The sequence below is a fragment of the Chiloscyllium plagiosum genome, unplaced genomic scaffold (genome assembly GCF_037043375.1).
Source record: "Chiloscyllium plagiosum isolate Xiang-an unplaced genomic scaffold, Cpla_swu_hap1 HiC_scaffold_2, whole genome shotgun sequence".
Taxonomy (NCBI): Eukaryota; Metazoa; Chordata; class Chondrichthyes; order Orectolobiformes; family Hemiscylliidae; genus Chiloscyllium; species Chiloscyllium plagiosum.
In genome coordinates, this window is record NW_028270140.1 from 36,887,755 (window position 1) to 36,911,377 (window position 23,623).

At 41.3% G+C, this 23,623-nt stretch overlaps 1 protein-coding gene and 1 long non-coding RNA gene across 11 annotated transcripts in view; one reads left to right on the forward strand and one right to left on the reverse strand.

Annotated features, from left to right (window-relative positions):
• Positions 1-23,623, reverse strand: part of LOC122562673 (PALM2-AKAP2 fusion protein) — a 378,231-nt gene that overhangs the window by 38,413 nt on the left and 316,195 nt on the right. The window lies entirely within an intron of this gene.
• Positions 12,290-23,623, forward strand: part of LOC148151859 (uncharacterized) — a 48,193-nt gene continuing 36,859 nt past the window's right edge. Inside the window, exons 1-2 of the long non-coding RNA XR_015760095.1 lie at positions 12,290-12,484; positions 16,650-16,822. This is a non-coding gene — a long non-coding RNA (uncharacterized LOC148151859). The remainder of the gene's footprint in view (positions 12,485-16,649; positions 16,823-23,623) is intronic.

Consider the following 23,623-nt stretch of genomic DNA (forward strand, 5'->3'; position numbering starts at 1 on the left):
TTGAACAGCATAAAAACTCGGAAAATGAAACTACTTAGTCACATGGATTTTGGAGTCAGCAACAAACAAACAGCATCAGCTTTCAATTCTTCACAACTGTCCATGGATTTGCCTACACCTACTTGTGCACGACTGAATAGAGAACCATTTTATTGTGGCTCTCTCTACAGCCCACCTACATGCACAGGGCAAGCACCTTTGTGCCTCCTCAACCACCCAACTTTCCCCAAGACACAGATGGATGGATTTCTAGTGTCCAGTAAGGATTGTGTTCATCAGGAAGTCATGGATAAGCTACATTCCAGGATTCGAGGCTTCAAGGTTGAAGGGAATTGTAGGCAGTGGATTGGGGTTTCTCTTTTTGATGAGAATCCCTAAAGCCATGTGATAGCATCTTATTGCTTGAGTTTAAAACAATGAGTGCATCACTCAAACTGCAGAGGGGGATATCCTCTGTAATATGCAGCGCTGCATGGGTCTCTCTGCAAGTGCAGAAGTATTGAGAACTACAGATGGAGTTTAGCAGGACTGGGGACCTGATCTGCCCTGAATCTGTTTAGCAAGGACTGCTCTCCCTGTGGTGGTTCAAAGCCTGCCATTCGACAGATAGGGTGTCCGCACAGGAAATGTGTTAGCTGACTTCCGTTCTATCCAATTCCTTGATCCGGAAGTTTCCTGCTGGAAGATCTTGCTCAGGTCAGTTGTTCTGTATTGGTCACTGAGATGGAAGCCAGGGCAGTAGGTGGGTTGAACATGTCATCTTGGAGTGGGTAAGTGAGGGTAAGCATGGAAGGTTTCAATCAGCTAGTGGGTTTTTGTCAGTGTCAGGTGTCAGAGGAAGGGGATAGTCATGAGGCCAGGAGAAGTTGGGAAGGGTGCTGAGTACAGGGTTCCAGTTATGACGTGTGTAAGTGAGGTTCAGGCATAGACATTGCTAGTGGGAGAAAGTGGAGATCCCAATGGAAGACGATTGAGAAAAAATAGCAAGTCAGGCAGGAACATGAATCCTAAGGCTAAGAGCAAAGACACTCATTTCCTAACCATATCTCACTGTAGCTATTGGGTTCCCTGGCATTCGGGGGGATTAAAAGACCAAAAGCTATGCCCCTTCCAAATCGGAATGAAAAATATTTAATGTTGTAACCCATATCTGTGGGTAAGGACTGGTCACCCAGCCACATTCCAGCCCTAGTCCTGGAAGCAATTCTTCACACAATGGGTACTAGAGATCTGGAACTCCCTCTCAAAAAGCTTTTGAGGTTGGATGCCAACCAGGGTTGGTGTGTTTTTTTAGGCAAGTGTATTAAAGGTTTATGGAATTAAGGCTGGTACAGATTAACTATGATCAAACTGAATGGTTGAACAGACACGAAGAGCTGAATTAGTTTCCTCTTTTTAAATGATGCTATTGAGGGTCTTTCATTGTCCCCATGTAAGGGTGCCTTATTAAACTTGCCTCCTTTCCTCCTAAAGGTACCTTGGTTCAAATAGGCCACATTTACATCAACAAGCTGTTGAAGTAGGAGTTAGTGAGGAGATGTTGGAGAGTCAGAGTCGATTAAGTGTGGAGCTGGAAAAAGCACAGCAGGTCAAACAGCATCCAAAGAGCAGGAAAGTCAACGTTTGGGGCAGGACCCTTCATCAGGACTGGGGGCAGGGAGCTGAAAAATAAATAGAGGTGGGGGGGGGAGGGGCTGGGGGAAGGTAGGTGGATGGCGAGAGGTTGGTGCAGGTAGGAGGTAAATGTGATAGGTCGGTGGGGAGAATGAGCGGATAGGTGAGAAGGCAGATGGACAGTAGGTCAGGTCAAGAGGGCAGCGCCAAGTTGGAGGGTTGGATCTGGGAGGAGGTGGGGAATGGGGAGATTTGGAAACTAGTGGATTTGATGTTGATGCCGTGCGGTTGTAGGGTCCCAAGGTATAAGACTCCACCTCGCCCTCTTGACCTGACCTACTCATCCACCTTCCTTCCCACCTGTCCACTCTACTTTTTTCACTGACCTATCTCAATAATCTCCTACCTGCATCCACCTCTCGCTATGCCACCTACCTTTCACCCAGCCCTATCCCCCTCATTTACTTCTCAGCCCACTTTCCCCTTCTGAGTCCTGATGAAGAGTCCTGCTCCTTGATGCTGCCTGACCTGCTGTGCTTTTTCCAGTGCCACACTCTATCAAAGCTGTCAAAGTACTATATTTTCCACCACAACACATTAGAAATTACTGAAACATCTTTTAAACCTGGCACATTGACCATCTGCACAACACTTCAGCTGGAATAATTTTAAATTAGTATCGAAAAGTAATGACTGCCACCTGATGGTCACAGAGCTTATGGTAACATATTGTCTCCCAATAAGGGACACGGAATTTCACCGAGACTTTAAATACAACACCTTGAGGAGGTTATTGGTGTTTATTTATAGTAGTCAATAAGAATATTATCTTTAGCTTTATCACATGCATTAATAGACTCTGGTTAAGATCCTTCTGATGGATTACATATTGTTTTACATCACTCTCTCCATGCATCATTCCCCCAACCCACCTCCCCAAAAACCTGAAATTTAGCACAACTCCTTTCGTAGTTGCTTCAATCATTAATGTCTACGTGTTTTAATAGGATGCCAACAGACTGGGCAGAGCACCAAAGTCAGGATGACCTTATTAGGAATATGACCATTGAGTATTATACTTTGCTGTCACTTTAATCCAGGTTTAGTAGCGGAGCTGTTAAAGTTCCATTGTGTGGAGTCGCCCTCCCCACACTCCTAATTTGCAGTGGATCAGACCCAAGCTAATTTATTTTTATAGGCTACCCCAGCACACAAGCAGGCCATTCAGCCTGCTGAACCTGTACTGGTACTTTGATTGATTTATTATCAGTTCCACTTCCCCCTGTTCTTGCCCCCATATGTAAAATTGACCATTCAAGTATTGCTCAGATTCTCTTTTGTAAGTCATTTCTGAATGTGTTTCCACTACCCCTTTTGGCTGTTAATTTTGCCTGTTTAATCCTGCCAGGCTTAGCTCTTATCTGTTGTCACAAGGGAACCGCTGATTCTGCATAAGCGATCACTAGTTCATTACTTGTGAACTGGAGAAGTATTGAACCTTATTTAACCACTAGGGTGGGTGTGACTGCAATACCAAAATGCATAGCATTTTACGGACTGAAGTATGATTGGGAAGATTGCAGTGTAGAAGGATGCATATGCAGGAGATCTAACAGCATTTTCTGAACAATATTCCTGTTCAACTTGATACATTCACTCTGTTTCTCTGTTCACTGAGGTTGCCAGACCTGCTGAGTGTTTCCCGAACTTTCTGTTTGCAACCACAAGTATGAGTTTTGAGTTAAGTATTGTGTGCACGCACATTGTGATTCTAATCTACACAGATGCATTTAGTTTATCCTCCAATTAAGAAGTCTGGAAGTGGTTCTCAACAATTGTTTTGTATGGGAGATGCTTTGCCAACACTGACGCACTCCAGGGATTTCCTGGTCACACTCCTGGGGTGTCCCAACCTTAAATGCCAATGGGCAAAATGAGCTACTCGACAGATAACGGATGTGGTTGCAGTAAACATATTATGCACCAGTAATACAGAAAATAAGAGATAACAGTTTGGAAGGAATCTTATACAGATCCTGGAATTAGTTTAGAGATGGACCAGAAACCGAAGCTAGAATGTAGGGGTGATGTAAAACGTAAGAGCAGAAGGCTCATTGAGCCTGATCTGCCACTCTTAGGGATTATGGCTGATCTGATCATCATCAACTCCAATTTTTTTGCTCTTGCCCCATAACACTTGATTCCCTTCCTGATTAACAGTCTGTCTATCTCAGCCTTGAATAAATATACTTAACAACCCAACCTTGACATTCCTTTGTGGTGAAGTATTCTAGACTGACTTCCCTCAGAGAAAAATAAACCTCACCTCTTTCCTAACTGGACAATCTCTTATTCTGAGATTATATCCTTTGGTCTTAGACTCTCCCACAAGGGGAAACACAACTTCCCAACTACCTGTCAAGCCCCTAAGAACCTTTTATGTTTCAATAAGGTTCATTCTTCTAAAATACCAACTTCTTCAACCTCTCCTTAGAAGAGGGTCTCTCCTACCTGGGATTAACTTGGGTGAACCTTGTCAGGCCAGCCTCCAATGCCAGTATACCTTTCCTTAGACAAGGGCAACAAAAGAAAGCAATACCCTGTGACTAAATTGGATGGGGTAACACAGAGTTCCTGGAGACTTCATGACAAAGATTAACTCCTGCAAGAAATTCTAGGGAGATAAAACAGTGTTAAAAAGGGTGATAAATGATTTATTCCTTCCATTTTCTTTGAATAGATTCCTTTATTGATCATAAAAACATTGTCAATGGGTAAAAGATGGCTGTTGGGCTGGGTGGGGTTGTGAGAGTCAGAGGTTGGGGAGCAGTTATCCCTGGAGATCTCTCCTGCACTATGTGAAATTCTCCTGGCAACTCTGTTAACAGGATAATGACTTCACTATGAGCCTCTGTGGTTAGCCTTCTTAGTTGAAAGGTTACCTCTGTTTCTCTCTCCACAGACGCTGACAAGTTCCAGCATTTTTTGTTTTTATTTCCCAGTTATTTTGGCAAAGAAAGAAAACTCAAGAATATATTTAGTAACTCTTCTGGTTTAAAAATATCCTCTTAAATGTGGAAACCGGTGTCCCAAAGTAGGATGGTGTGGAATGATAGTTAATGAACAGAGTGCAGGGGCTAGTCAATTGGCTGTCACTGTCCTACTGTGAAATATCAAGGCTGAGATGTAAATTTGATGACTGCATTCTCCAGTAAACCTCTTGAATCAATCGTGGTGTTTCTTAATACACCATAGCAAAGCACAGCCACTGAACTGGTAATCAGACTGTCTTGTTAAGAGTGCAGTGCTTTGGCAAAGAATTTGAAATTTATGAGCTTAGTGAAAGCTCTGGTGGCAAAGCTTTTAGTCGCAATTGCTTAATTCACATTTCAGATGATGGCTCTCAACCATTCCAACAAAACACCAAATCAGTGGCTTGAGAAAATGAACAAGAGAGTGTTTTTAAATGTTCATCCCTAAAAGAACCTTGTGTAATCAGTGTCCAAAACTCCATAAATGCTGGTATTTATAAGTACTGAATTTTATAACACTTATCCTTTGAGAAAGTAAAAGCAAAGGCACCAGTGCCAGTATCTTTAGGTGTGTTACAAAGTGTTTGGATAAACAACACTGTTGTGTATATAAAGTATAAATATTGATAATGCCAGAAACACATCAATCCTATTCACGACAATTGAGGAATATTGTCACCCCATTAACTCTAAGCTTGCCAACTCTCGTTGGATCTATTCCTGAGGCATGATCACATGACCTCCAAAAGCCCCATCCACACATGCTGCCACTGGCTATCCAACATGCCCACGGTTGTGTTCTCAGCCAATCCCCAAGTGAATAGATCCATGATTATCCAATTGGCTGACTCTTGACAATCAATCAAAATCTTTTCTTGACAAAAAAAAGCATGCAAAGAAAATTCATGAAACTTGTTTACATATTGCGAATGATTTTTCTCCTGGGTTACTTGCAGCAATTTCATTCAGATTAATCTTTAATTTCTGGAGACTCCAAGATACTAACTGCACAGTCTGTCCTGATCGACTTTGCTTTTACTTTGGGAAAGGCATCAAAATTGTTTGGTATTTTTACTACGCTGCTGCAACATTCCTTCCTGTTTTTCTACTTAACGATCTGAAACCTTGGTTCCAGTCCAGGTGAGCTTTTTCAGTGGTCAGTGGGAATCTCAGGAAAGTCTTTGCCAACACTATTCCATTTCTTTCAATAGTTGATTTTTAAAATAAATGCTTTATTTTAAATAGCATCAATGGTATCACTAAGAAAGTTGGTTAGGGCCCAAGAGCATGAGTCAGAATTAACTATTTTTCAGACATGGAATGTAGTTACCACTGGCAAGGTCAGTATTAATTGGCAATCTCTAACTGCTCTGGAGAAGTGATTAGAAGGCTGCCTTGTAAAGGGCAACAGCACAGGAAAAGGCCCTTTTGGCCGACCAAGTCTGCGCCAGTCAAAAACAGTTACCTCACATCCCCTCTGAACCTCTGCCCCTTACCCTAAATCTATGCCCCTAGTCATGAATCCCTCCAGTAATGAAAAGACTTCCTTCTTGTCTACCTTATCATTGGCACTTTAACAAATAATTTTACACATCTCAATCACGCCCACCTGTCAGTCTCCTCTGCTTTAAGAAAAATAACCCTCATCTATCCAATATCTATTCATACTCTCCAGCCCAGACAACATCCTGTTAAATGTCCTCTCCACACTCTCCAGTGCTATCACATCTCTCCTATAATGTGGATTGCAGAACTGCACACAATATTCTAGTTATGGCCTAACCAATATTACATATGGTTCCAACATAAGCTCTCTGCTCTTAGCATCTTTGCCTCAGATGAAGACAAGTACCCTTTATGCCTTCTTAACCACATTACCTACCTGTTCCTGTACCAAAAGGGACCAGTGTATATGCACACCAAAGTCCTCCTGCTCCTCAGTGCTTCCCAAGACTCTATCATTCATCATGTATTCCTTTGCCTTTGTTTGTCCCATACAAATGCATCACCTACATTTATTTGGATTGAGTTCCATTTGCCACTGATCAGCCTATCTCACCAGCCTATCTACATCTTCCTCTGACCCAAGGCTACCCTGCTCACCATTTATCATCCCATCAAGTTTTGTATTCACTTCTTCAACACAACTCATTAGCATGCAGAGACATTTATAAAGCAGTTTAAGAGTCAGCCACATTGCTTTCTGTGGACCTATGTAGGCTGGACAGAATATGGATGACAAATATCCTGCTCAGAAGGGAATAATGAACCACACAGTCATTATTATAGGGTGTTATCAAAGTACCTCCCTCACACTATTAGCTTTTATTAAGACTGTACCATCAACACACTGTTGACTTAAATGCTGTGTACACATTTTGCAGAAAGTGGGAGCAGAGTGAAAAAAATAGAAGCAGCAAGAGCTTTGATGAATCCATGAGGAGAGAACAGATCACCAAAGCACAGGTGGGATGAGGCAGCATCTTGTCATTCAGAAAGAGGGAAAACTGGTGATACTTTTCCTCAGTTTATATAGAAGCAAAAACAGGACTGATGGAGTGCTTGAGAATGTGGAGGAGACATCACTAAACAATAACAAAGAAAACCAGGTAATTAATGGCATTAATAATACAAAAAAAAACAAACAAAGATGAAAACCCTCTTCAACAAGTGGCTGAGAATGGGAGGAAAAGTCTTTTCAAATGTCTTTGGGCATGGAAATTGTTCCAAAGTACTGGAGGGCGATAAATGCTTTACACTACTATTATTCGCAATAAACCTTTCTTCCATTATGGATGTTGAGTTCATCACAGTAATATGCTGTTATGCATGTGTACAAGCTCATTCATATCTTCAGGATTCTTGTGTCCAAAAGTTTCTTTTGAAGTGTAGTTCATATTGCTTTGCAGATAAATATAGCTGCCAGTGCATCCACAAGCAGCACTGCATTGAGTGATCAGATCATCTGCTTTATAAAAGAAGATTGCAGAATAAAATAGTGTCACGAGAAAGACAAAACAAGACAAGGGGTTTATTATCTCAACTGAATAACAGCAGTTCCAACAATGCAGCACATATTACATTGAGATACCTGCCTGGACTGTGCTAGTGTCTGTGCAAGAACTTGCATCCATCAACCTGTCTCAGGAACAAGTGAGAACTCAGTTCTCCCAAGCAAAGATAGTCATCAAAAGCATTTCAGAACAGGTCTTGGAGTGGGAATGGAGAAGTGAGAGGTGATATTCCAAATCAGTTTAAGTTAATCACACTATTAAAGGAAACCCATTGACCTATGAGGACGAGATGGGGCTTTGCTGCCTGAAGTATTGTGCAAGAGTAGTCTAGCTCAGTTTTGCTACAATGTTGAACCATCCTGCTCTATTCTATGCTGGAAGACTTGGGCATATTGCCAGAGAATTTGGGAAAAGAAAAAACTGTTTTGTTGCTGTTTTCAGGAAAGCAAAACCGAACCTCAGTTCGGATAGCTGGATGGTGAAAGGTGCCTTTTTGAAAGGAAAAGAAAATATTTCTGGCAAAGGAAGTCAATGGGATTCCCAGAAAAGGCTGCAGAGTGGTTGGAAGGAAAATTTAAAAATGAATCAATGTAATAGTTTCCACAAAAAAAAACCTGAGGAATCTTTCAAGAGAATGTTTCTGAATTATTTAAGCCCCGTTTAGGACTTTCAGAAAAATGGTAGTTCAGTGTAGTCTTAAAAAAAACAGGAGGGGGAGAGGCAGTTGGAGACAGTAGTGTTGACTTCATGATTTGTCGACAGGAAACAAATGCTCAAACAATTATCTGAATTGCAGTATGCCTTTCAAGCATGATATGATATGATTAGATTAGATTCCCTACAGTATGGAAACAGACCCTTCAGCCCAACAGGTACATACTGACCGTCCAAAGAGTAACCCACCCAGACCCATTCCCCTCCCCAATATTTACTCCTGACTATTGCACCAAACACTATGGGCAATTTAGCATGGCCAACTCACCTGACCTGCACATCTTTGGACTGTGGGAGGAAACCGGAGTACCCAGAGGAAACTCACACAGACACAGGGAGAATGTGCAAACTCCATACAGATAGTCGCCTGAGGCAGGGATTAATCATTTGTCAATAAAACTGTCTGTGCTCTTACCCCAGGATTAGCAGGGATTAAAGTTCAGATAACATTAATTTACTCCTGTTTTTGAATGTCATGGTCTTATTTTCTAAAAAAGTTCCAATTTTTACTCAAAATTGCAAGTTCATCAAGTGTATAGATTTCAATTTCAATTGTCTTCAGTTAACTAACCACATGTGCTGTTGCAACACAAGTTGCATTATCTTAGCAACCTGAAAGTAGTATTGCTAAAATGGCAACACAGAGTGTGTTTAATGGCAACTTTAGAGAGTAGCCTATCCCCATGCTGTTGGTATCTTCAGATATGATTACTCCTATGCTCTCCTCGCCAACCTCCCATTTCAGACCCTTTGTCAACTTGTGTTGATTCAAAACTCTGTCAGTATCCTAACTCAAACAGAGGTAGGAATTACCTAGTTTTTCCCAAGTGCCGAGTCAAATGTATTCAGTGGCAACTGACATGCCACCCTGAACGTGGAGATAACTCTCTGGATCACCCATCAATCAGCTCAGTGAGAGCTAACAGGCTTTGGTGCATGGACATCCTTTCCCACCACGAGTCATGGCACAGGCAACTTGGCAGAAGCTGCAGGATTGTGGGTCCTGAAGATCACAGGTCAAGGCCCACTCCTTGATGGACCCAGCAACAAGAATAGAATCCACAGAATCCCTACAGTGTGGAAACAGACCCTTCGGCCCATCAAGTCCACACTGATCCTCCAAAGAATAATCCACCCAGCCCCATTTCCCTACCCTATTATTTGACACTTACCCCTGTCTAACGCACCCAATACATCCCTGAACACTATGAACAATTTAGTATGGCCAACTCACCTAACCTGCACATCTTTGGTCTGAGTCAAGAAGCCAGAGCACCCGGAGGAAACCCAGCAGAGACAGGGAGAATGTGCAAACTCCACACAGAGTCGCTCGAGGCTGGAATCGAACCTGGGTCTCTTGCACTGTGAGGCAGCAGTGCTAACCACTGAGCGTTATGTTCTTCTCCTCATAGGCTTTGGGGCGAGGAGGAGGCAGAGATCAGCAGGTGTTGGGTGGAGGTTGGAGGCAAGGTGTTGAAGATGGCTTTCAGAAGCTACACCCCTTGTCCACCAATTGTGTCTCCATTTGACCCACCTTCCCCACACCCACAACTCTGGCAGAAAGATTGCCATGGTTTCCCAGATATGAAACTAGCTTCATTTCTCATCCATTTGCAAGGCAGCTGACTGGGGAGATGGCAGGTGAAGGTCTACAAGTTGTCTGTTTTGAGTTTCAGGCTGTCTATGCATTTCAGAATATCGAGTAGTTTCAGAGTCAGCTTAGTTTCAGGATCTATATTAGCTTTAGGGTCTGTATTCATTTCAGGGTATGTTTTTGTTTCAGGGTCTGCATTAGTTTCAGGATCTGTATTAAATTTAGAGTCTGTATTTGTTTTAGAGTGTGTATTAATTTTAGAGTCTGTTTTTATTATCTTCAAGCTTTGTTACTATTTTCAGGTACTGGTTAGAGATCCAAGATCTGAAATCCAGCATCATTTTGTTCGAGAGGATGCCGGAGTTTAGAAATCAGATGTGCAGTAATAAAGATATTGAAGGCGGGTGAGGAGAAAAGTGGTTAGAGTTGACCTGTTTGAGGCAGGGGGTGATATGTTCATAAAGACTAGTGGCATGGTTAGGCTATTCATCCCCTCAAAACTGCTCCACCATTCGAAAGGACCATGATGGTGACCTCAATTGGATTTCATTGCTAGTCCTCCATAACCCTTAACTCCCTGTTGAATCAAAATCTGCTGAAATTAGCCTTGACTATATTCTATAACCCAATTTGAACTGCTCTCTGGGGAAAAGATTTTGAAAGATTTATAGTTCTGAGAGGGAAGGAATTCTTCCTCATATTCATCTTAAACAGGAGATCTCTTATTTTCAAAAGGTGTTTACTGGTTCTAGCTTTCCCCCAACCATTGGAAGCACTATCACAACATCTGCCTCTTAAGATATCAGGCTATAATTAATAGTAAGTAAATATTATTGCTACTGAAACATTCTGGTAACAACTTTGACATAGATTCGACAACAACTGATTAGCTCCTCCCAGGAACAGTTCTTTAATATCCCAATGGGCGGAGCTGAGCTCAATGTCAGTTAACCCTTTTAGATATGAACGGCTTTGTACAACATGTATTTCCTAACTTTTCTCCTGAATGACTTCACTCTCACATATCTCATCTTACAAAGTTTTCTACCTCCTTTTATCATTTTTTTAAAACTCCAAATGTCTGAATCACATAGTAAATAAAACAAAAAAGTACTTTTGAAGTGTGTGGTCTCTGATGTAAATTAGGAAACAGGGCAGCCAATTTGCTCACAGCAGGCTCCCACAAGCAGCAGTGTGGTGGTTTCTGAATAATCTGTTGCATTGCAATATTGATTGAGGAATGAATATTGTCCAGGACACCAGGAGAACTCCCCAAATAAAAATTCTTCTTAAAATAGTGGCCATAGGATCTTTTACATGCACCCAAACAAACATACAGGATTTGGTTTAAAGTTGTGTCATGGCCAAAAGAGGCCACCCCTGATAATGTAACACTCCCTCAGTACTGCAGTGGGATGTCACATCCTGGAGGTGGAGCCCAGAACCCAGAACTTTGTCACCCAGAAGGTGAGCCCTTATTGTCGTTGTATCGGCCGTTACCTTTCAATTTTGAGGGCATGCAAGTCTAATGCGTGTGATCTCTCCTCACAATCTAACTGTGGAAAACCAAGTTGAAAATCACACAACACTATGTTATAGTCCAACAGGTTTATTTGGAAGCACTGCTCCTTCATCAGGTGGTTGTGCGCTTTCAAATAAACCTGTTGGACTATAACCTGGTGTTGTGTGATTTTTAAACTTTGTACACCCCAGTCCAACACTGGTGTCTTCAAATCATGTGGAAAACTAGGTCACATTATTTCTATTTGACATGAGGTGTCTTTGCAACAAGCCGGACTGCAATCCTAATTCCAAGGACAGACAGCACAGCACTTTTGGTGTCAATTACTATTTGGTGTTGGAAGGTTCAAAGAGTTAATAAAGGATTGCAGCAATGACTAGCATATTCAACTTCACTTGAAAATTAACAAACAAACTAACTAAGTAGGCCAAACAGGAAAAGAACTTGAATTTAATCCAGTGCAAAAAGAAAATGCTTCCAAATCAGAGGTGGTGGGTTTTGTTTTTGTAGAATGGAGAGTGAAGAGGGGTTGCAGCTATGGTATTAAACTATCACCTCAAACAGCGGGTGTGGAGTCAAACAGGAAAATCCAAAAACTTCAACGGGAAAGGACTATTACACTGTATCAGAATGTCCGGAAAATGCAGCCCACTTTTTTTTTTGACCTTGACTCGCTTGTTGCTGTGGGATTTTTAAAATAACTTATGAAGCAATCCCAGCCAAAGACTGAGACTGTGCATTTCATCACAGAAATGACTTGTTGATCATATGCCTTCACTCAGAATCGTTTGGAGACGGATTCCTCACCATACAATTTGGAGCAGGGCTCCGACATCAATAACTGGGAAAAATGCGTGGTATCTGTGTGGGACTTGGAAGTGTACAACAGTGTGCAGTGCATTTCACAATAGAATGGAGAGATCACACAAGGACAAATGAGAAAAAGTTACAAATCATCAAGAAACTATCTGACTTCAATCTGCTCTGAAACGTTGTAAGTAAAAGTACGTGCGCACTTCAGGAGCTAGTACTGCACAGCAGTCGAGGAGAATACTATATGAACCGTCACCAAGCTACAGACAGAAAGAAAGAACTGCATTTGCATAGCACCTTTCGTGACCTCAGGATAGGGTGTGGCAGGATATATAGATAGAATGTTTCTCCTGACCAGTGAGTCAAGAACTAGTGTACATAATCTCAAAATAAGATACAAGTCATATAAGACGGAGATGAGGAGTAATTTCTGCATTCAGAGGGTGATGAATGTTTGGAATTCTGTACCCCAGAGGACTGTGCAAAACTCTCACATTTCGCATGTTCAAGTCAGATCGAGAGATTTCTAATTAAAAATGACTCAAAGGGTATGGAAATAGCATAGAAGATAGTAGTTGTTCAGATCAAGCTCATCGGGCTGAATGGTCTACTCCTGGTTCTATGTTTCATTTTGGCAATATTGTTTGAGGAGTAAATATCATCAGTGGCTCAGGAAACAACTCTCCCACTCCCATTTGAAATAGTGTCTTTGGATCTTTTACACCAGAGGGGGCATGTGGGCCTCAACTTAACATTTTGTCTGGAAGACTCCACTGCTGCACCACTCAGTACTGCATTGGGGTGTGAGCCTAGACTGGTGCTCAGAACTCTGATGTAGAGTTTGAACCTGGAGACAAAGATGTTGTTCATTTAGCTACAGCTGATGCAAGCACCAAATCAGAAGTATCAATCTATGTATGGACATAGCATACATTTTGCTGTGTATACCAGAATGGAGACCTGGAAATTGGCATAATTTGGTGCAGGCTGACTGTATGGTGTAAAGGTTTGCACAATTTTGGATGACTACAATGTGCCCATTACTCCCTACTCTTTAGTGGTCATTATTGAGAGAGTTTTAAGATAGTAATGGATAAGATTCTTGGGGTGAGTGCGTGTGTGCGCTAATTCCACAGGGACTGGAGAAAGTACATTGGCAGTTTCTGTTTTGAAGATAAATCCTCATCTGACACGTGGGAGTTTTTCAAAGGCCAGGTAATCAGAATTCAGGACTAGCATGTTCCTGTGATTATGAAAGATAAGGATAGCAAAATGTGGGAACCCTGGATGACAAGACATATAGAAACATTAGTCAAAAAGAAAAAGGAAACATACATAAGGTTGAGGAAATGAAATGAGACAAGGCCCTTAAGGAAAATAGAGGAAGCAGGTCAGAACTGAAACAAATAATTAATAGGATTAAAAAAGACCAGGAAGTGTTCTTGGAAAGTAGGATTAAGGAAAATCCCATGGCATTGTAATGTATATTAGGAGCAAGAGGATAGCTAGGAAATGGGTATGTCCACTCAAGGACAAACCAATGACTTTATGCATGGAGCCAGAGGAAGTGGGTGAAGTCCTAGTCAGTAATTCACATTGGTATTCACCAAGGCAAAAGACATGGATGATGCTAAGATTAGGGAGGGGTATGTTGATATTCTACAGCATGTTGATAATATGGAGGAAGTGTTGGGTGTCTTGAAGAACATTAAAGGTAAATACATCCCCAGGACCTGAAGGGATCTATCCCAGGATATTGAAGGAGGCAAAGGGGAAATATTGCTGGGGCCTTTGCAGAGATCTTTGTATTCTCTTTAGCCACAGGCGAGGTTCCAGAAAAGACTGGAGAATGGCCAGTGTTGTTCCTTTGTTCAAAAAGCACAGCAGGGATAATCCAGGAAATTACAGGCCACTGAGCCTTACATCAATGGTAGGGAAATTATTGAAGATTCTTGGTGACAGGATTCATTCGAATTGGTAAAAGAATTACTGATAGCAATTGAATCCCGACAGATTCCTTATGGAAAGAGGCCATTTAGCCCATTGAATCTGCACCCACCCAAACCCAGTCCTCTACCTTATCACCATAACTCCACATTTACCATGGCTAATCTACCTAGGCTGCACTGCCCTGGACACTACAGACAATCTAACATGGCCAATCCACCTAACAGGCACATCATTGGACTGTGGGAAGAAACTGGAGCATCCAGGAGACACCAACGCAGACACGGAGAGAATGTGCAAACTCCAGAGAGATAGTCACCCAAAGCTGGAATTAAATCCAGGTCCCTGGTACTGCGAGGTAGCAATGCTAACCAGTGAGCTACCGTGCCACCCCAAAGACAAAAGGACTCATAAGTCAGCATGGCTTTGTGCAGGGAGATCTTGTCTCACAAATCCGATTGTCATTTCTTCAAAAAAACTCAATGATAATTGATGTGGATAAGGGAGTGGATGTTGTATACATGGACTTTATTAAACAAAGTCCCTTAGCGTGGGCTGGTCCAGAAGATTAAGTCACACGAGATCCACCTTGAGTTCGTAAGTTGCTTGTTTGTAATATGTATCAAAGATTTGGATGAAAATGTAGGTGGTCTGATTACCAGACTACGCAAATATTGTTGGAGCTGTGGATAGTGAGGAAGATTGTCAAAGCATACAGCAGGATACAAATCAATCGAAAAATCTGGTAGACAAACAGCAGATGGGGAGTGTAATCCAGACAAGTGTGAGGTGATGCATTTTGGGAGGTCAAATGCAAGAGCAACATATACCTTAAAACAGTAAGACCCTTAGGAGCAATGATATACAAAGGGATCTTGCAAGTCCATAGTTCCCTGAAAATGGCAACACAAGTGGATAAGGTGGAAGAGGAGGCATACGCTGGTCAGGGCATTTAGTGTAAAAGGGTTGGTGAGTCAAGTTGCAGCTGTATAAAGCTTTAGTTAGGTTACATTTGGAGCACTGTGTGTAGTTCTCGTCAACATATTATACAAATAATTTGGAGGCTATGGTGAGAGGTCAAAAGAATATTACCAGGATGGTGCCTGGATTGGAGAGTATTAGCTGTAGGTAGAGGTTGGCCAAACTTTGACTGCTTTCATTAGAGTGTCGGACATAAGGGGGCAACCTGATAGAAGTATATAAATTTATAAACGGCATGGATAGTGTGGACAGTCAGAGGCTTTTTTTTACTCCAGAGTGGGAATGTCAAATAGGTTTAAATTGAGAGGGGGAAAGTTGAAAGGAAATGTGCAAGGCAAGTTTTTTTAAATGCAGAGGGTGGTTGGTTGCCTGCTGCCACGGTAAGCGGAAGAAGCAGCAACGATAGCAACATTCAAGAGGCATTTAGACAGACACGTGAATGGGCAGGGAATAGAAGGACATGGACCATGTGTTGACAGATGGGATTGTGGTCAGTGTAGACATGGTGGGCCAAAGGGCCTGTTCCTGTGCCAATATGTTCTATGTTGACCACCCCACCATTGAAACCCCCCCATCTGAATTCACCTTTCCTCAGAAAAAGTCCATCCACCACTACCCCGGTCTTTCAAAAGTACACATTCTACAATTGCATTTGTTCAGATTCTTCTTGTTCACAAACCTGACAAAAATGACAGGGGGATAGCAACAATCTTCTGGGATTTTAATTACAAATTACTGTGCTTTTCCAACCAAAGATTGATCTCCAGTGCCCCAGTCACATTACAAAGCTTCCCCAGTGGCAGATTTTTAACATGAAAAACGGCTTAAGTGAATTAAAACTTACATCTTCATACTTAGAAAAAATAATATATTGGTGTGGGTTCTGTACTTCCCTGGGGCACAGATTATTCACACTGATATATGTCCATCTTTGCCGATTTTAAGTTGGACACATTTTCTTTTGCTCATTTTTGTCTGGAAGACTCTCTCTCCCCCCGTGTCCCTCATTATCTTGGAAAACAGAGCCTAGTGACAAACAATTTGGGGAAATAACCATTTGCCAATAACTTAAGCTATTAGCAAACTTTGCCACAATAATTGATGACAAGTCCATAGTTAAACAGCTGTTGTCTCAGGTTAAAAAAATCTAACTCCTCAAGGATTCTAAAGACTTTTTAAATTTTAGTCACCTTTATTTTCTCTGTTTCTACACTCTTCCTTTTGAACTTATTGCGAGTGGTTGTGTGTGTCTGATATCATTTTTGTATTTTTCTTTCCAATGTTATTAGGTAATATAATTCCTCTTTTTCCAATCAAGAGAACTTTGGTAGTTCGCTCTTTTATTTTCTAATATACTACATTTTAATTTAAGTGTGACAGCTATGAAATAAACAAAAAATATTTGTTGTTACTGACAGAGAGAGCCGAGCTGATTTCTTCTCTTCAACTGGTCATTAAAAGCAAGCACGTGGACAACACACGTTTCTGCAGACCACACCATCCGGAGGGGCTGAATGGCCTGTTTCCATGACATAATTACTACTCACCTGACTTGAAATTCCACTGATCTTACGAGCTTTCTAACTGGAAGGTTAGTCTAAATTTAGCCCATTTGTATCTGGGTTGCACCCACTGAGCTAACTCCAGACCATGAGATTTGTTGTTTGGAGTACTGCTTTCCAACATTTGCCACACACTTCATTTGCATGAAGTGTGAATGGATAATCTTTATCTTGACTACTTGGCTGTTCACTAAATTTAAAACTAGAAGAAAAATCTAAAATATTTTTCCCAAGAGATGATGCTCGCTTTTTCAGTTCAGAGGGGAGAGTAATGGAGGTTAGAAAACCACTACAAAAGTGTGCTGTAGCGCAGATTGCTGACATTTTGGAAAAACCCTCTCTCAGTCCAGGCAGAAGGGTCATGTTTGCTGGCATTCCACTGCAGCAACATTTCCTGCTCGCACTTCTCAACTTTCAGTTGCATGGCCAGTCATGGCACCCTCTCACGAATGAAAGAAGAAAAAAAAAGAGGAGATCGTTTAGCCCTTTCAGTACCAGCTTTCCTGACATGGCTGGCTATTTTCTAAGCCGTCGCCCACCAAAAGATTTCTCTATAAGGCATTGGTCAGACCACATTTGGAGTATTGTGCGCAGTTCTGGGGCCCCATATCTCAGGAAAGATGTATGTACTGCAGCATGTTCAGAGGAGGTTCACGACAATGGTTCCAGAACAAAAAGTACATGAAGAACGGTCAAGGACTCTGGGTTTATACTTGAGTTTAGGATGAGGGTGGATCTAATTGAAACATACAGAATACTAATTTGCCCAGACAGAGGTGTTGGGAAGATGCTTCCACTGGTCGGAAAGACTAGGACCAGAGGACACAGCCTTAGAGTAAAGGAAAGTCCTTCTAGAACACAGATAAGGAGAAACTTCTTAAGCCAGAGAGTGGAGAATCTATGGAATTCACTGCCACCGAAGGCTGTGGAGGTGAGGTCACTGACTGTACTTAAGACTGCGATAGATAAGTTCTTGAGTATCAGGGGGATAAGGGTTACAGGGAGAAAGTGGGAGAATGGGGTAGAGAAACTTATCAGCCACGACTGAATGGTGAAGCAGACTCAATTGGCTGAATTTCTGCTCCTATGTCTTATGATCTAAAAGGGTATCCTGCTATACAAACACAATAAGCTGCACTTTTAACATGGGATGTTCAATGGGCTACATACCATCACACATGTTTACCCTATTGCTTCTAGTTCTTTCCCACCTTTTCTCATCTAAAGATCAATATTTTCAAACCTAACCCTTTCCCAGCCTCTGCCATCCAGCCCACCCTTTATTGGACCAGGGAATCACATTGCTGAGCTCTTCCCATTTGGCTATTCTTGTACCCAACAAGGAAAAGTATTATTGAGGTTTGACCATGGTCATGTGAAGCAGGCCGACATGTCAAATCGTCTTTTGGTGCTTCTGAAAAATACAAGCTGCAGAATGTGAAGATGTTGCTAACTCAGGTAAAGACATTCATAGAAAGAAGTTCCCTCTTTAAAATTCCAAAGGGTGGAGGTTGAGTATAAAACAAGTTCCATTTACGTAGCATCTTCAATATGGTAAGACGTCCTTCATAGTAACATTATAAACTAAATATTCAAGATGAGCCACATAAGTATATATTACCAGAAGATGATGAAAGCCTGGTGAAAGAGGTAGGTAATATAAGAGACAGAGATGAATGGAGAGATTTATGGAGGGAACTCCAGGGTTTAAAACTGGGGCAGCAGGAACAGCCACCATTGGAGTGATGAAGGTAATGAGACTAGACATGAGGCAGATGTCTTAAAGCTATAGGACTGGAGGACATTACGAAGGGAGGGTGGGGCAAGTCACTGGAGGGATTTTAATATGACAATGAGAATTGTATATGAGCCATTGCAAGTCAACGAGCAGAGAAGTGAATGGGACTTCCTGAGAGGTCAGACAGGAGCAGAGCTTCTAAAGAAGCTAATGGAAGCTAGGTGACCTGCCTGGAGAGAACTGTAATTGACAGGTTTACAAAAATAAAAAGCATGAACTGGGGGTTCAGAAGCTGATGGGCTGAGGGTGGAATGGAGATGTGTATTGTTACGGAGGTGGTAGGTTGGTTTAATCTCAATTTCCCTTTTGTAAAGTCATGGTGATGGAGCTTATATGGAATGGGAAGTTCAAACCAATGTCAAAAGAACATCAAGGCTGCAAACAGTCTGGTTCAGCCAGAGACAGTGGCCAAGGTCACAACTGATGTTGGTGGCTGGAGAACTGAGTTAGTACATAGCCTGAAGCAATTGGCATTGGTCTTCCCAATATTTTATCAGTACAAAACTAAAATTCCACATGATAAAGGCCAGATTCTAAAGGATTACTGACAGAGAAATGTTATCAAATAATGAATGAATGATTTTGGAAGAAATCCCATAATCAATTGATCAGGTGAAAGCTCTGCTGCAGTCTTGCCACATCCAGACATCAATGGTGATAGACAATTAAACAACGGACACCGACGCGCCATCCTCACTGAAGGAGAAGCTCATTACTTAATTGTAAAAGACAAGGTTGAAGCATTTGCAACAATCTTCAGCCGGAAGGGTTGAGTGGATGTTCAATCTTGGATTCCTCAAGAGGATTCCTGCATCACAGATACCAATTATCAGCCCATTGGATTCACTCAAGACAGAGTGAAGGACACTGGAAATAATCAAGGCTCAGGGCTCAGACAACACCTTGATAGTAGTTCTGAAGACTATTGCTACATAACTAGTCACAGCCCTAACCATGATCTCCCAGTACATCTATAAGACTGATGTTTATTTGACAGTATGGAAAATTGCTCAGGAGTGTCCTGTCCACAAAAAGGACAAATCCAATTTGGTCAATTACTGTGTCATTATTCCACTCTCAGTCATCAGCAAAGTGATGGAAGATGTCATTGACAGGGCTATTAACACATGAAGGGAGCCCAGCAAAGCTGAAACCAGTTGGGATCAAAGAAAGAGACATCTCTCCATTGGTTGGACACCTACCTAGCACAAAAGACAACATTTTTGGTTGTTGGAAGCCGATCATCTCAGCCCTCAGGATATTGCTGTAGGACCTCTTTAGGAGACTGTCTAATGACCAGACATCTTCAGCTATTCATCAATGATCTTCCCTCTGTCATAATGTTAGAAGTCAGGATTGTCTGTGATGATTACACAATATTAAGGAACATTTGCAACTTCTTGGATACTGAAGCTGCCTGTGCCTACATGCAAAAAGACCTGGTCAACATTCAGACTTGGGTTGTTTAAGTGGCAAATAATATTCAAGCAAATGTCAGGCAATGATTATTTCCAACAAGTGGAAATTTAATCATCTCACCTTGATAGCCAAAGGCAGGCTCATCACTGAATCTCCATCTTCAACATTCTGGGGGTTTGCCATTGACCAGAAACTAAACTGAATGTTGTGGTCACAAGAGCAGCTCAGAGGCTGTGAACGCAGAGTGACAACTTACTGTGTGACTCCACAGAGGCTGTTCACTATCTAAAGGGCTCAGTTCAGGAGTGTGATGGAATACTGTTCACTTGCTTGGATAAGCGCAACTCCGACAATACATAAGAAGCTTAACAGCATCCAGGACAAAGCAACTTGTTTGACTGATACTTTATCCACCAACTTAAACATTCTCCATCAGTGTCAGCAGTGTGTACCCTCTACAAGATACATTGTTGCAACAACTCACCAAAGGTGCCTTTGACAACACCTTCTAAACACATGACCTCCACCATCTAGAAGGACAAGGGCAGCAGATGAGAACATCGTCACCTGTAAATTCCCTTCCAACCCACTCGCCCTCCTGACTTGGAAATATATCACTGTACCTTCACTGCCAGTGGGTCAAAATCCTTAATCTCCTTCCCCAAAGGCACTCTTGGTGTCGCTACAATACTTCTTCTGCAGTAGTTCAACAGGCGATCTCATTAGCCCTTCCTCTAGGGCGATGAGGGATGGCTAGCAGAAGTTGGCCTTGCCAGTGGTGCCCACATCAGTAACAAAGTTTAAGAATTCGAGTGAACTTAAGCTCTCAGTTCACTGTATTCAACCAACATGGCTGTCTCTCAAAATACCCAGCTGACAAATAAAGCTGCAAATATGGTTCACTTTTGGTTCCATTGTTACAGTAATGCCAGCTGTTCTCTGCTGAAGACAGGTGGACAGTGAGCACACAAATTTGTGCAATGGATAGACTACTTGACAAGGTCGAACCATGCACAATTAATGATTTTGTTTTCAATGAACAAATGATTAATCAATAAGCTTAGTTGTTGTTCATATTAATCACAGCTAAAACTATTAGCCCTCTGTTCTGTTATCAGAGTCAATATATGCATAAACCTGTGTTGGATTACAGACCCACAACGACATTATGAAGCAAAAGCATAATTTTAATCTGGCTTTAAAGTGGCCTTAGGAAATGGGAAACAACGTTGTACCTCCATTTTCCTGATACATTTTTAATTTACAACAGAAGAAAATTCCTCAACACCTCTTGGTCTGGTGGATAAGACTCTCAGCCAATAAGGAAATTTTGTTTGAATTATGACTTCATGTCATTTTAGAATCTTCCATTATTAGATGACGTTTAAACTTCATGGTTCAATTACTGCAAACATTTACATCTACAAAGCACCTTTAACATAGCAAAATTCTCTCACAAGTTCTTGTGTGACAAAGTGTTCACAACCAAGGTTACTGTTGGACAATAGCAATACAAAATCTAAATTACTCCAGAATAAAGCAGCATGACTTTTGGCGCCAGAATCCTTTTTGATCTGCTATTGCAATAATAATGACTAAATATTTCAAATCATGTTCTGATCACAGTAATTATTGTTTGAGAGTTTGATATGACTGGTTTGTATTTGAATTCAAACATGAAATGCAGTCAACCCAACATTTAAAAAGAAATCCATGGCCTCACCCTTTTCTATCTCTGTAACCTCCTCTAGCCATATAACTCTGAGATCCCTGAAGTCTTCCAAGCTGGTTTCTGGTCTACCCTTGATTTTCATTCCTCCACCACTGGTGGCCATGCTTTCAGCTACTTAGCCTTTGAGCACTAAAATTCCTTCCATAAACTTCTTTAAATCACTCTCTGCTCTGAAGATGTTCCTTAAAACCTTCTTCTTTGACCAATCTTTAATCATCTGTCTGAACACAGGAATGTTACAGTGCTGAAAGGGGTTATTTGGCCCATTGTACTTGCATTGCCTCTCTGACTGAACATTATGACATCCTGCCATTTCACTCACCCAAAATCAGTTTGATACTGCTCCTGTGAAGCTCTTTAGGACTTTTTTTTAAAACCATATTAAAGACTATATGCAAACGCAAGTTGTTATTTTAATGCTATATGATGTCATGTAGACTTTCCTGTTATTACTTTCATTAATTCATAAAATCAGCACAGAAAAGGTTTATTTACTCAAGAGTTTATGTCCAAAGGTGGCACCTCCCTAGCTATCAATCTTACTTAACCTTATAATAAATCCTCCTATTCCTTTAGCCCTCTGGTACTTGGCCAGCTTCCCTTTGAATACGTCAACGCTCTTCGCACCAAAAAACCCACTCCATGTGGTAATGAGTTCCACATTCTCAATACTTTGGAACACATACTCAAAGTACAAATGTCTGGAATGTGTATTGTCATTCAGACAATATTGTGCTCCTATCAACATTCCTCCTAAGTCGGAATTGATTTATGCATAAATAAAACTAGGTTACATTGTTCTTTAGTGCTCTAAGCTTCTCTTCCTCCAATTTGCTGAAGATACAATGTGTCACGAATGCTGGAACACAGCGCGGATTCTTGAGAAAGCATTCATAATGTCAGGACTAATACTTACTGTACAGCAAAGTTGAAAAATTTATAAGTGACATAGATAAACTTACTTTATCATGAACAGTAATAAAAGCCCCAAGTCTGTTACAATTTAAATACAAATTGGAATTTCCTTCTGATTTACATAGCACAATTGATGACTCAGCCACCAGCTGCAACTTATGTTTGTAACATTCTCACTTTATGTTCATATCTTGTTCAGACTCCAGCCCATCTTCACAATACTATGTTTAACGCTCACAAATATCTTTGTTGTGCTCCATGAGAAAATGTCTGAAGGGATGACACCGAACTAACTCCTCGCAAATTTTTGATAATGCATTTGCTATATTTGAACCCACAACAGCATGTAAGGATTTCCTTGCTTTCCAGTCTGTGCTTAAATTTACTCTTAGTTAGAACTGTCAAATAAACTCTTCTTCTGATTTCTCAACAAGGACATCAAAGGGGGGGGTTCTCTGTTACTGTCTACCACAAATGCACCTTCATTGATCAGTACATACATTGGAATTCTTACACTTTCATGGATTATTAGATTGGATTATTGGCAAACATATAAATAATGCAGGATACATTTGTTCACCACACAGTCTTAATGTTGCCAAAGCCATCATATGGAATAATAGGTCCTAAAGCAATCAGATTCATTAAAGCTAGCTGTTTCACACAACCACAGCTGTGACATGAGTGGTATTCACCACTAAGAGGATTCTGCCATCAAACCAAAAAGATGTTCAGCCTGTCACGCAAGTGAGCAATGTGGTTTATGAATGTCAGTGCTAGTATGATGCCTGATATATAGGGCTATGCCTCAATGTCTGCCAGGGTGTTTGAAACAGCAGTTCCCACCAGGCAAGGTACTGACCCTAACAAGCCAGCCCAGGCTTGCAAAACTTGCATCAGCGTCCAACATTGGATGCAATTCTGTAATTGGACTGTACAGAGGGACCTCAATTATCTGGGATTCGA